Consider the following 12,127-nt stretch of genomic DNA (forward strand, 5'->3'; position numbering starts at 1 on the left):
GTAATGATGTCATTTATTTGAATTATGATGAGAAAAAAAAAAAAAAAAAAGATGAGGTGCTGTTTTCTTTCAAGTGACGGAGACAGCTAGTCAAATGTATTTCATCTATTAGTGCCACACGGTTCCATTCAGTGGATGGCGAATTAAACAGCTTGGTTCTCAATATGCATTCACTTTGATGCGTCAGACAGAAACACGATTTACGACTGTTTTCCGAAAGAGTGCAGGTGGAGCTTTGATTGGTTTTGCTCGGAAATGAAAAGGGTTGAAATCAAAGTTAGGGGAGGAACTGTGCACCTGTCACCACCCAGACTGAATTATCACTCCGCAAGCTACAGATTCAAAGCATGCACTAACTGCCTCCTCTGTCACCCTCTGAGCATTAGACATATTCATCAGAGGGAAAACAATTGGTCGTTCATTAATTACACTAATGGTTTAATTAATTGAACTACAACTGGTGATGGATTTGAGGGCTCCTGTCTGAATAGCCTGACGTTTACGATAGCATAATACTCAATCAATTATCATCATCATCTTTTTTTTGTTGCGGTGACATCAGCGTGGCCATAGTTATGATATAAAGTCTAAAATCAACTACAAACTTTACAGCATTTTTTTTTTTTTTTTTTTTTACAGCATTCTGGTGCAGAGAGGTAAAAAAGGAGACAGTCCTCAATCGAATAATGCTTAAAACAATCTATGTTTGCCTCTGCTGACCTCTTACTGTTATGCAAATAATTACAGTCTGTAGCAAGTAGTGTCATGACATTGTCATATTGTCAGAAAACCTCTTTGCTAGAAGGTCAGATGGTGGCTTTGTGTACGATACATGTTTTGACACCTGTAACCACAGTTCATGTCCATCCCTTTCCAACAACATGTAAGGATAATAAGGGAACAGTTATGGATGATTATGTATATGAATTGAGCCTATATATACATATGTGAAGCTTTTGATTAGTAGACCTGACTTAAATATTGCCCCTTCTTTCCTATATAACCTGAAATATTGTATACAAACTTGTAGGTTAAAGCCATCCATCGTGCTCCCAGCAAGTTGTACTTTAAAAATACACAGATTTGTCCAAGGATGTCCTCACAGTAGCAGATTTAAAGTCTGGTACATGCCTGACATATATATATTAATGTGTTTTTTTCAATACCACACAGTGTGAGACAAATCCCAAGGGGTTCACACATACAGTGGTGTGATATCACCTCAGGTTTCTGGGAGTTTGGGTTTATAACATGCCTCTGTTTTTACCAACTTACTACTGAGATAAGATGGGTTACACCACTGAAAAGGGTGAAACAAACTTTACTTAAAGACAAGAGGTGACATTATCTATTGAGACTTTTTGAGGAAGGCTTTGTATTTCTAAAGTAGTTTTTCCCAGACGTGTAATGACCATGTAAATCTTAGTGAAATCAACTGGTGTAGTGTTAAACTCCAGAAGTGCATGATTATACTATAATTTAGAGTTAACAGAAATAAATCATTTTCATCCAGGTCAGTTTCTCTTGTGTAAGTTCAAGGACTTAAAACTCCCAAGATCCATCCATCAAATATCTATGAGCCACATTGGATCTCCTAACTTATACATCAGCAGAAATATAAATAAGAGAGCTAATTTCTTGGCCATCACTGAGTTTCCAAAAAACTCCTGTGCTTCTTGTCAGCAACTTAATTTAATCAGAAAATGGGTATTATAATATGAGATCAAAAACCAAAAGGTCAAATGAAAGTAATTTTTTTTTTTTTAATAAATGAGGCCCCAGAGCAGCAGCGGCCATCTGGCTACCAAAACAGTCCACAGGCCATTGTCTGGACGAAAACCATGACTCAGCAGGAAGGAGGCGAGCAGAGGTCAGCCGAGCTCCAGGCAAGGTCACATACAGGAGCGGACAAGCTGGCACAACTCTTCAACCAGAGCACACACACACACACACACACACACACACACAAACAGATGGCTAAATGGTCGCCTGAAGCTTCTGTCGATCCATCTGTGGATTATTCTTATCACTTCCAAAAAGGTGATGATATTGATTTTGGTTGGCTGCGTTTGACTGATGCCTATCTCAGTATGCAGCACATCACCTGTCTGTCAGAACCTGCCACTGTCGAGTAAAACCCTGCACCAGCTTATGAATAAAATATTTAATATTTGTCATTTATCTTGATTTATCTTTTCTTAAGTGACCCTAGCTTAGTTTTTGCATACCCAAAAGCCAATATAATTCACATTTAAAAACACAGGAAGCAAAAAAAGGAGGGGTTTTGTTACTTTGAATGGTAATTAGCACCATTTGTCAGCTATAAAAGATTATTTGATGCAGTTTTCAAAGGCACTAAATGAGCTACAAAGAGGCTCACGTGTATGTTCAGCAGGTAGCAGTCAAGAAAATATGTATGTGAAGGGGAACAGTCTGGGTAATATTCACAACATCTGGCAAACACAGACTAAAAGAGAAAAATAAAATTGCACCTGTTTGAAAACTTAACTTTAGGATATGAGGGATGAAACTATCTTTAAATGCTTACAGTGCCTTCACACTGGTAGTTTAGATCAAATCTGGGCATCATTCCAAAAAAAAAAGAAAAAAAGGCAACCAGGTGACCCCTTGACACACAAATGTAGTCGGTTTACCATTTTGGAAAAAAATGGGGAAGAGAGGGAAGCAGGAAGTCTAAAATTGGTCCTACTCTGATTTACACTCAAAGAAACAGACCCAGCATGAAACCACAGATACTTAAAAGTTTGCAGAATTCCCTCCTTCCTCCTCATGTACTGTATTTCCACACTTGTTGGCGGACCATTTTTATAACTTAATTGCATTTGCACAACATGATGGCACATGTACAACCCATCCCACAAAGATCTGTTTAACTTCTTTCCCACTTGTGGAAACTGGCAGCAGTCCTCACCTCACAGACCAGTCTCTCTGTCCCCAAACCTCTCCATATTCCACCTCCCAAATGTTGAAGTTTTTGAAAAATGGCTCATTTTTCATTGTTACTTTGCTTTGTGCTCGGTCTGCCTGCGTGGTGTCGACTTCTCCCTCTGCTTCAGGCTGTGTGCTCGGTTGTTCTCTGATCAAAAGACACTTTATTTTTTCGAAAACCAGTGTGCAGCGGACAGAATTGCACTGGGAGTCAGGGGCTCCCATGAATCACCTGCAGGCTCCCACAGGGGGTAGCAGTTACCAATGTGTTATTTGACAACCAAATGCAAAAAACAGTACAGTACAAACAGAGGGCTCTGGGATTTTTTTCATCCCCTCATTTTTAATTTCACAGACGTTTTATGAACTTGAAAGAACCTTTTCTGCCATAGTTTTTTAAGCCTGCCAACCAACTGAGAATAGCAGTTTACTGGAGAACATGAGGAGCAATACAGACAAAGACTGTAAATCAGGCCAGCTTTTAAAGTGACACCATTGTATGCAAAGTCAATGGAAAGGCATGAGTAGATAATATTAATGAAGCCTAATGTCGAGGTGTAACTGGAGACTTTCCTATCAAGAAAAACAACAGCATCAGGCATTCTTGAAAATATCCAATAATGACATATTGTACTGTCTGTGTCACCACCCACCTTGCTAGGGGAAAGGGAAGCAACATAAAACCAGATGTTATGGGTTAAAGTTATTTATTAGCAGGTTGTTAGATAAAAACAGAATATAAGCACAGGACAGGAAAAGCACCCCTACTCCTAGTGTCTCTAACAATATGGAGCTACATGTGTGTGAGTCAGTCACAAAAAAACCCCAAAAAACAACTAGCCCTGGTCAAGTTCCCAGGTAGCATTAGTACCTCAAAACCCTCACAAAATCACTACAACAACAACAATGAGAAGCTCAGCATAAAAGAGCATATTTATGTTTATGTTAAGCAACCAAATTCTCAAGCTGCTCTTCAAATAACGACTCTAATCCATCGGGACTACAAAAAGAAAATAATATGATATCATTGCTGTTTCTCAGAGTCTGCAGATGGAGGGAATTGTTGCAGCTAGATGATGATATGTCAGACCTTGCCACAGGACACTGCTATTTGCTTCCTGTATCCTACTGACAGATGATGTCAGTTTCTTTATGACTACAACTGTGCCCCAACTTTACACAAGATGACAGCAGTCTCATCCAAACAAGTCATGTTTATGCCTCACCTCACCAAATCGCACCCATAGCTTTGTCAGATCAGAACATGTTTTCACTTTTTGCAAGGCCAGAACATACCGTGTTTTGTCATTTAATTTAGATGATAGACTTTTAGTGTAATGGAGCCGCCACATACAAATAGTAGATGGCTTGACATAACAAAGACAATATGTACCCTACTTGAAACACAACACAACATATTACAGTGATATGAATGTACCACTGCATATATCAAAATTCAGCTTATTTTCATAGACCAGAGGTGTCAAACTCATTTTCATTCAAGGGCCACATAGAGCCCAATTTGATCTCATGTGGGCCAGATCATTAAAAAGATGGAAGGAAATAAGAAGGGAAGGAAGGAGGGATGAAAGGTAGGAAAGATAGACAGTGAAGGAAAGACAGACAGACGGAAGGAAGGACAGGAGGGAGGAAGAACAGAAGGAAGAAAGGGAGTAAGGACACATGGAAGGAAGAAAGGAAGGAGCGAATGAAGAAAAGAAAAAAGGAAGGTAGGAAGGACAGATGGAAGGAAGAACAGAAGGAAGAAAGGGAGTTAAGACAGATGGAAGGAAGGAAGGAAGAAAGGGAGGAAGTATGGAAGGAAGGAAAAGAACACAGGAAGGAAAGTGGGCCACTGAACCTCTCGGCGGGCCGGTTCTGGCCCACGGACCGCATGTTTGACACCCCTGTCATAGACTGTATGTGGAGGTCAGCCAGTGAAATAATTTTGGAAAATGTCAGTGACATGTCCAAAATGTTCAACAACCATCCAATATACAGTATGTTTTAATGCATATATGGCAAATACAATTCCAACAAACAAACAAATAAATGAAAAAGTAAAAGTGGTCAAAGCTGTTTCCTACTTCAATAGTTGGTTCTCCCCTTAACATCCTTCGCCCGCCGGCGGGCGATTTGCCCCTCCCGCGACTGAAATTATGATACGCAGCAATATATACAGCTTCAACTTCCGTCAATATGGACATGCTATACATCGTTAGAAAGGTTAGAATCTCCGCAATGCAACCATCCAGTTGATTTTACAGAAATCATGAGCACCAAACCATAAATCATTAATATTTACCGGCATGGTAAACGTGAGGTACACAAAATAAACAGCGACTCCCTACCTTTGAAGCAGTCATGAAGCCCAATTATGTGTCCATTCCTCAATTGTTTATATTCATTCTGTTCATAAGACTCCACTGATCAAAAGTATCAAAATGGTTTTTCATAAAATTATTCCAGCTTCTGAATATTGTCCTGTAAAGTCCATTGTTCACCGTCTGCCAACTTTGTTCGTCAAATAAAATCCAAACTTTCCCAAGCCTTAGCGATATTTTCCTTAGTTCCTGTATAGTGTTGTTGGGTATGCTTGTTTTCCTTATCTTCCTACCTACAAAACAAAAGTGTCCCTATCTTTTTCTGTTGAGTTTTCATCCCGGTACACCCCGTGAAAGAGACCAAGCGCTCCCAGTTTGGAGGACCAATAGGCTCGGTCTTCTGTTCTTTGAGGCCCTAGTATAGCCTAGGCTTATTGGCTATCGACATGGCAATTCATTCATTCAGGATTGTAGCCAATAAATTTACCTTTCCAACGATGGTAGGCATGTCCATGGGGGGTTAGTATGACCCAAACTATGACGTCACGTAACTTAGCTTGCAGTCTCACTTGACTTTTCAGAGCATAGCGCATGAGCGTAGTAGTGACACACGCTCGCCCGGACATTTAAACTTTTTTCTACGGCTATTTTGGATATTTTACGACGCCGAAAGCTACAAAGAGGACCAAGTATGTACTTAAAGAGGCTTAGGAGGCTTTTGCAGATGGTTATGGTATCTGAAGAAAGTGAAGATAGTGAATATGACTCTGAGAAAGAGGAGATGTTTACTGACGGACTTCACTACATCTTAGATCGGTGAGTAACGGTGTCTTTGATAATGCTTTATAGATTATATCTGTTTATTTATTTATTTATTTAGCCATGAATGAAAGCTGAATTAACGTTAGTGGGTGGGGGGGTTTCTGCTTATTCAGAAGTACAGTAGAAAAAAAGTGAAAACAGTACAGTAAAGTAGCGTTTCACAAAATGGCTGCCAGCCACTAAATCAAAACAACACAGTAAAGCCAAGGAGTGGTGGGGGAGGGGAGGGGATGGGAGGGGATCTGCTTATTTAGATTTATTTAGACTGTAAAATACAGTAGCGTTTCACAAAATGGTTGCCAGCCACTAAATGACAACTACACAGCACAATACTTTGCAAATTGTCCCCTGGTAGCTGTAGTTTCAACTGTAGGACTAAAGTTATGTAATCCACCTTTCTTTTTGTGCCCCTAATTCCACTTTTATTTAGATTTTTTTTTTATCAAGCTTGTAAACAAATTGAACTGATTTTTTTATTTACTATATTGACTTTACATTAGGCTTTTATTTATTGTGAATGCCCAGACACTGGGTATATTACCCCAATACAATTATTCTGTTTATTAGTTATTTTTCTGATGTTTTTGTGTAATTTTTTGACTATAATTTGTTTACATCTGTGCATTACATTGTGATTTGTAGGTCACAGACTGACAGTGATGGAGATTGGGAGCCTGAGACTGAGGCAGACAGAACCCCAACCCCCCTCTCCTGCTGTGGGCAGTCGTCAGAAGCGTCAATGATCCTCTTCTGCATCACCTGGACCAAGGACCTGCATCAACATCCCACCCAAACCCAACAGTATTTGCATTACTTTTTACTTTTATACACTTTTTTATAGTTTTTGTATGTTGTTCATATTTAGTTCATATTCTGTATATTTTGTATAGTTTATTCACTGTTCATATTTTGTTGATATTGGCACAGTTGTACATATAGTACTAGTACATTTGAAGAATAAAAAAAAAATCCTTGTTTGAAATTCAGTTCAGTATAGTCTGTCATTTTTGTTACTTAGCATTCTGTAGTGTCTTGTCACATGATAATATTTCAATATAGCCAGCTAAAAACATGTGGAGACCCCTCCAACCACTCATCAAATGAATGTGTGAAAAAATGTGTTTTGAACCATGGTGAAAGGTTTTATAGTCACCAAAATGCTTCAGCAGTGTTTCCAGTGTCACAGAAGTGAGTAAATGCATTTGGCACAATTTGGCCATTTGGAGACGTTTTGGAGAGATTTGGGAACGCCAGTGACACCACTAACTAAAAATGCCATAACTTTCATAAGGTTAGGCCTAGAGGTCTGAAACTTCATCCAGGTGTGGTTGACAAGATGTAGAAGGTATGTGGTATGGTGGTATATGCCTGGCATAAAGCATTGCCTAGTTATTGTTATTCAACAAAAATTGCATAGTTTAGGCGAAGACAAAAAAAATGTTTTTGAGCCATGTTTGAGCTGATGTAGTTTAGGTTGTGTGTGTGCCACATACTGAACAAACACATTTTCAGAAACTAGAGTTTGTCAGCTTTCAATGAGGTATCATACATGCATCTAGGACTTGCAGTTATTGTGTTATAAGCGTTTCCATTTGGGTACGCCAAATAGGCGAAAATTACCCAAAACCAGGTGGATGCTAAGGGGTTATTCATGAAAATCACCTCTTTTCATTCATTTCATTGGAAATGAATGAATAAAAGAGAAGCATCATCTCTCACAATGTGTCAAACTCATTACATTGGAGGATTCTTTGAAGCTTTTTCATCCCTGAGATGGACATTTGCTTGTGTAAGTGAATGAAAAGCTTTTTTGAACAATATTTGTCCAGTGTTCGTCATGTCGTCAACACATCCTGTAATGCAGAAATGAGAGATTAATGCATTTTTTTTCTGCAGGAAGCCTTTCTGAGCCAGTGAGGAAAGAATTGGGTTTTTTTTTTTTTACAGAAGAGCAGGCATCAACCGAAAGAGGCTGTTACTCTGCAGCAATCACCAAAAAGTATTTTTCAGCAGAGGTGGAAGCCTGGCAGAGTGAGATACTGAATTACAACCTACTTCTAATACTAAATATTAAGCGTGTCACTTGTTCTGTCTCACATATCCCTGTCCGTTCACCCACACCTTTATCAATTACTTGTTTTTAATTAGCTCCACAATTTCCAGTTTCATTTAATGCCCAATTTATTTATGAGATTCTACACTTTCCATCTATATATTTTAGGCTTTGGCTCGATCTCGCATCCTATAAACAACTGTGCCAGACAGCCAAGACTTAAGGCCGTCTGGTTTAGGTGGAGAGATGTATTTGGTGCAGCAGTAAATTATTGAACTGTGTGAAGCTGGTGTCACAGTGAGATGGGGGATGCTAGTTAACCTGCCATGATGAACTGCTTCAATGCCATTTGTCCAGCAGCAGATTATGAAGTACCACTATAGAGTTTAGTCCCTGGATTGAGTAAAAAAGGGAAAAAAGCCCCTCCAGACAGCACTAAATAGTGGAGAAGGTCAGATTTATTTCCAACATACATCACTATTACTAGCACCCAACAAGAGAGTGGAGCTCAGACAGCACTCAGCCTTTCCCGCTGTAAAAGGATTTTTCCACAAATTACAGCACATAGTTTATTCTGTACCCAATAAATGGGTAATTTATGAATGACAAAATTAACATAATGCATTTTGTTGTTTTAATGCTGCTACATTTAAAATATATACTTTTTAAAACCTGATGCACAGAATCATCTCATGGTATGTACTGTATGTATGTGTGAAGATGGAGTCTGACTAGGACCAGAGTGCTGACTGGGACCTGAAGGACAGAACACATTACAGCTGTTTTAACATCCTTACATTGGTCACCTGTCAGTTTACACACAAGCACTTTTTGCTCGTGTGACATGTTTGCAATGTATGAACAAGTGTAGCCTTCAGGCGGGGAGTTCCAGACCTCTGAAATGAGGCCAACGCGGAAGTAACTTAGAGCTGCATTCTATCAAAAGGCCACCAGGGGGCGACCGTTTTGTGTTCAAAAGGACTTCCGTCTCTATACAAGTCAATGGAGAATTCACCAACTTCTTACTTGATTTCTAACCTCAGTAAACATTTTCAAAATGTGTTTATGGTCTCAATCGCTAGTTTAAAGCCTTCTTCAATGCAGTATGATGTTCATTTGTGAAATTTTGGCCTCCCTGATTTTATATTTGACGATAAAGCAGGGTATGCATTAGGGCATGGCTACGTCGTGATTGACAGGTTGATTGACCTATGTCCTAGAGATCCAGCCCTCGCAACCAATCGCAACCTCCCCGCTCTGCCGGCGCCCATGCCTCCGCCCATGACTCCGCCTCATGCCCATATAAGTAGAATCCGTGTTCTTTTTTTCCCGGCATGCACCTGAAATTTTCAAGATGGTGCTGCCTAGATTCGAAACTATTGGCTTCCGAGCAGCAGTCCACAAACCAATGGGTGACGTCACGGATGTTACGTCCATTTCTTTTATACAGTCTATGGTAGCTCCTAGTTCCAAAATGCAAGATAAAAACCTTTTGGTGAAGTGGCTTTTAGCTTTTATTCCCCAAGCTGCTGGAAGATCTGAGAGCAGCTGAAGGTATAGATATCTCCAAACTTAAAACCTATGTCTTGTGGCGGAGTTTAGCTCAGTGGGAGGAGCGCCCGCCACATGTGTTGAGGCTGTTGTCCTCGCTGCAGGCGACCCCGGTTCGAATTCCGCACCGAGCGGTCCTATCCTGCGTGTCATTCCCCCCTCTCTGCCTCCTGTTTCCTGTCTATCTATACTAAGCTGTCCATTAAAGGCAAAAAGCCCAAAAAATATACTTAAAAAAAAAAAAAACCTATGTCTTGAGCCTTTGATTAGAATATTTTATGCCATTTATTTATGTTATCTATTCATTTGTTTTATAGTGTTAATGTTTTAAAAAGCTGTCTTTTTCCAGTTTTCTCATCGTATTCTATTTAAAGCTATTTCTTTGTTGAAGTCTGGTTTTTTGAAACTTTGTTTTGGTCTTGAACAAAAGTTTGAGAGGTGTGTTCATTTTTGCTTTGTGCTATTCGCAAGTTGTTTCACAGCTGTAGGCTTTTTGCAGTCTATGTTTCGTTGCCCTGAAACAGCCAATTTAATGATTGTACAGACAAGCAGCTGACAGTGTATGAAGGGTGCCTGTGAAAGCTCTCAAAATATGAAAAATCATAAAACTCACCAGAAATTCAATTTCTTTCAGTTGCTTTTTCTTTCAGTTTCTCCCCTTATTCCTTTTTGTCTCTGTACATGACGTATATCAAGTCGAATCATATCGACTATGTGTGTGAAGTTAAAATCTTTTCAATTCATCCTGACATGTCTGAACCTTTTTTTTTGTAATCAGCCAACAAATAACCAGAGCTGTTTTTTATCTGGAGATGAGTTTGTTCTTTCTTTTTCATCCAAATGACTGTCTCAGGCCTTTTAAAAGGTCTTATTATCCCACTTTTGGTGATATTTCTGCATGTCTTAAATGTGAATGACAGTTGCATGTCATCTAGGAGACCAGATACTGATACTGGAGGAGATGAATCCTAAGTCTATAGGTTGCAAATGAGATTCTTGAGAGACTACAGTATCTATTCTTTGTGAGAACCTCATTCACACAGACTGAACCTTACAGAGAATTATCAGCAACTCTGCATCTCCCCTTAGCTTTACAGAGCTTTATATTGAGTGTCCTCTCATTGTTTAGCTGTCCGGCTGCATCTTTACTGTTTTGGTTCACTCTCAGCGTTCTCATAGCATCATTTTCATCCCCAGCAGGCAGCTTTTTTCAGAGGACAAATATCTAAAAAGCCACTGTACCCTACTTTCTCAGCTCCAAATGGCAGACACAGTTAGCTGTATACTAGCTGCTGAACATTTAGCAGCTAAATAGCCAGATATTTCCCTCAGGCATTAGTAGAGAGCTAAAAGAGAGTGAATATGGGACTTATATTGACCTGGTGGACATGGGCTATATAGAAAAATAAGGAGAAAAACTATTTATATTCAGTTCAGTCCATATATGCATCTCTGGCTGCCTGCCATACTGCTGCTATAATGAATTGTCTCATGCAGGAATGAATGGACCCTGAAGAGTAGCACATGTATAACATATTGGCATAATCCAGGGGTCACCATGTGCTGCTCTTTTACATCTCTACTGAGCTTCATTGCACACATAAACAATGATTTCTACTGACATTATTAGAAATGGATTCCTCCCTGGACTTAGTGAAGCTTGGAGAAGCCAGCGTGCAGGTGGAGCCAATAAACAGTTGAAATAAATCTCATCACTTGCAGTAGATCTATAGCAAGGTTTCATTTGACCTGCTCATCAGTGTGATATACTTTCCCCACAAAGCGTGTTACTTTAGGACAACACACATTAACTGACATTATTTGTCTGTTGTTTTGTTTTTTTAGAGTAAAGTGTTTGACTTGTGATCATTGTAAAATGAAGCATTCTGTGCTCATCCTTTTGTCACAGGTTGTATAAATTGTATATGAGTGAGAACAGTTCCACCAAAGAATGATGTTCCCTGAGCAGATTTAGCATGGGATTAGTTTTGTTTCAAAATGATTCAGCAAAATCCCCCGAGATACTAACAAAAAAGTTCAAAAAAAAAAAAAAAAAAAAAAATTACTTCAAAGGCAAAACTTGAAATGAATTCTAATGAATGTTAAAACTAACATACATTTCTCACTTTTCATTAGTTTTCTTTGTCATTTATTAGTTTTTGTTTCTTTGTGTGATATGTATTACAGCTTTATTGTAAGTTTTGCCTTAGAGATACTTCATTTTTATTCTATCTCTATTCACTTTCTAGAGATTTTGTTCAATTATTATGAAACTAAACAAATCTCATAATGGAGAGGTATGACAGGGCTGCATCCCCATTGACCAATTACTATTGTAGGGACTGGTGAGTGATCCAGAAGTGATACCAAACAAATGAATAAATAAACAAATAAAATAAAAATGTTAAAAAAAAATGACAGCAAAATA

This window comes from Scomber japonicus, chromosome 13 (genome assembly GCF_027409825.1).
Source record: "Scomber japonicus isolate fScoJap1 chromosome 13, fScoJap1.pri, whole genome shotgun sequence".
NCBI classification, from domain to species: domain Eukaryota; kingdom Metazoa; phylum Chordata; class Actinopteri; order Scombriformes; family Scombridae; genus Scomber; species Scomber japonicus.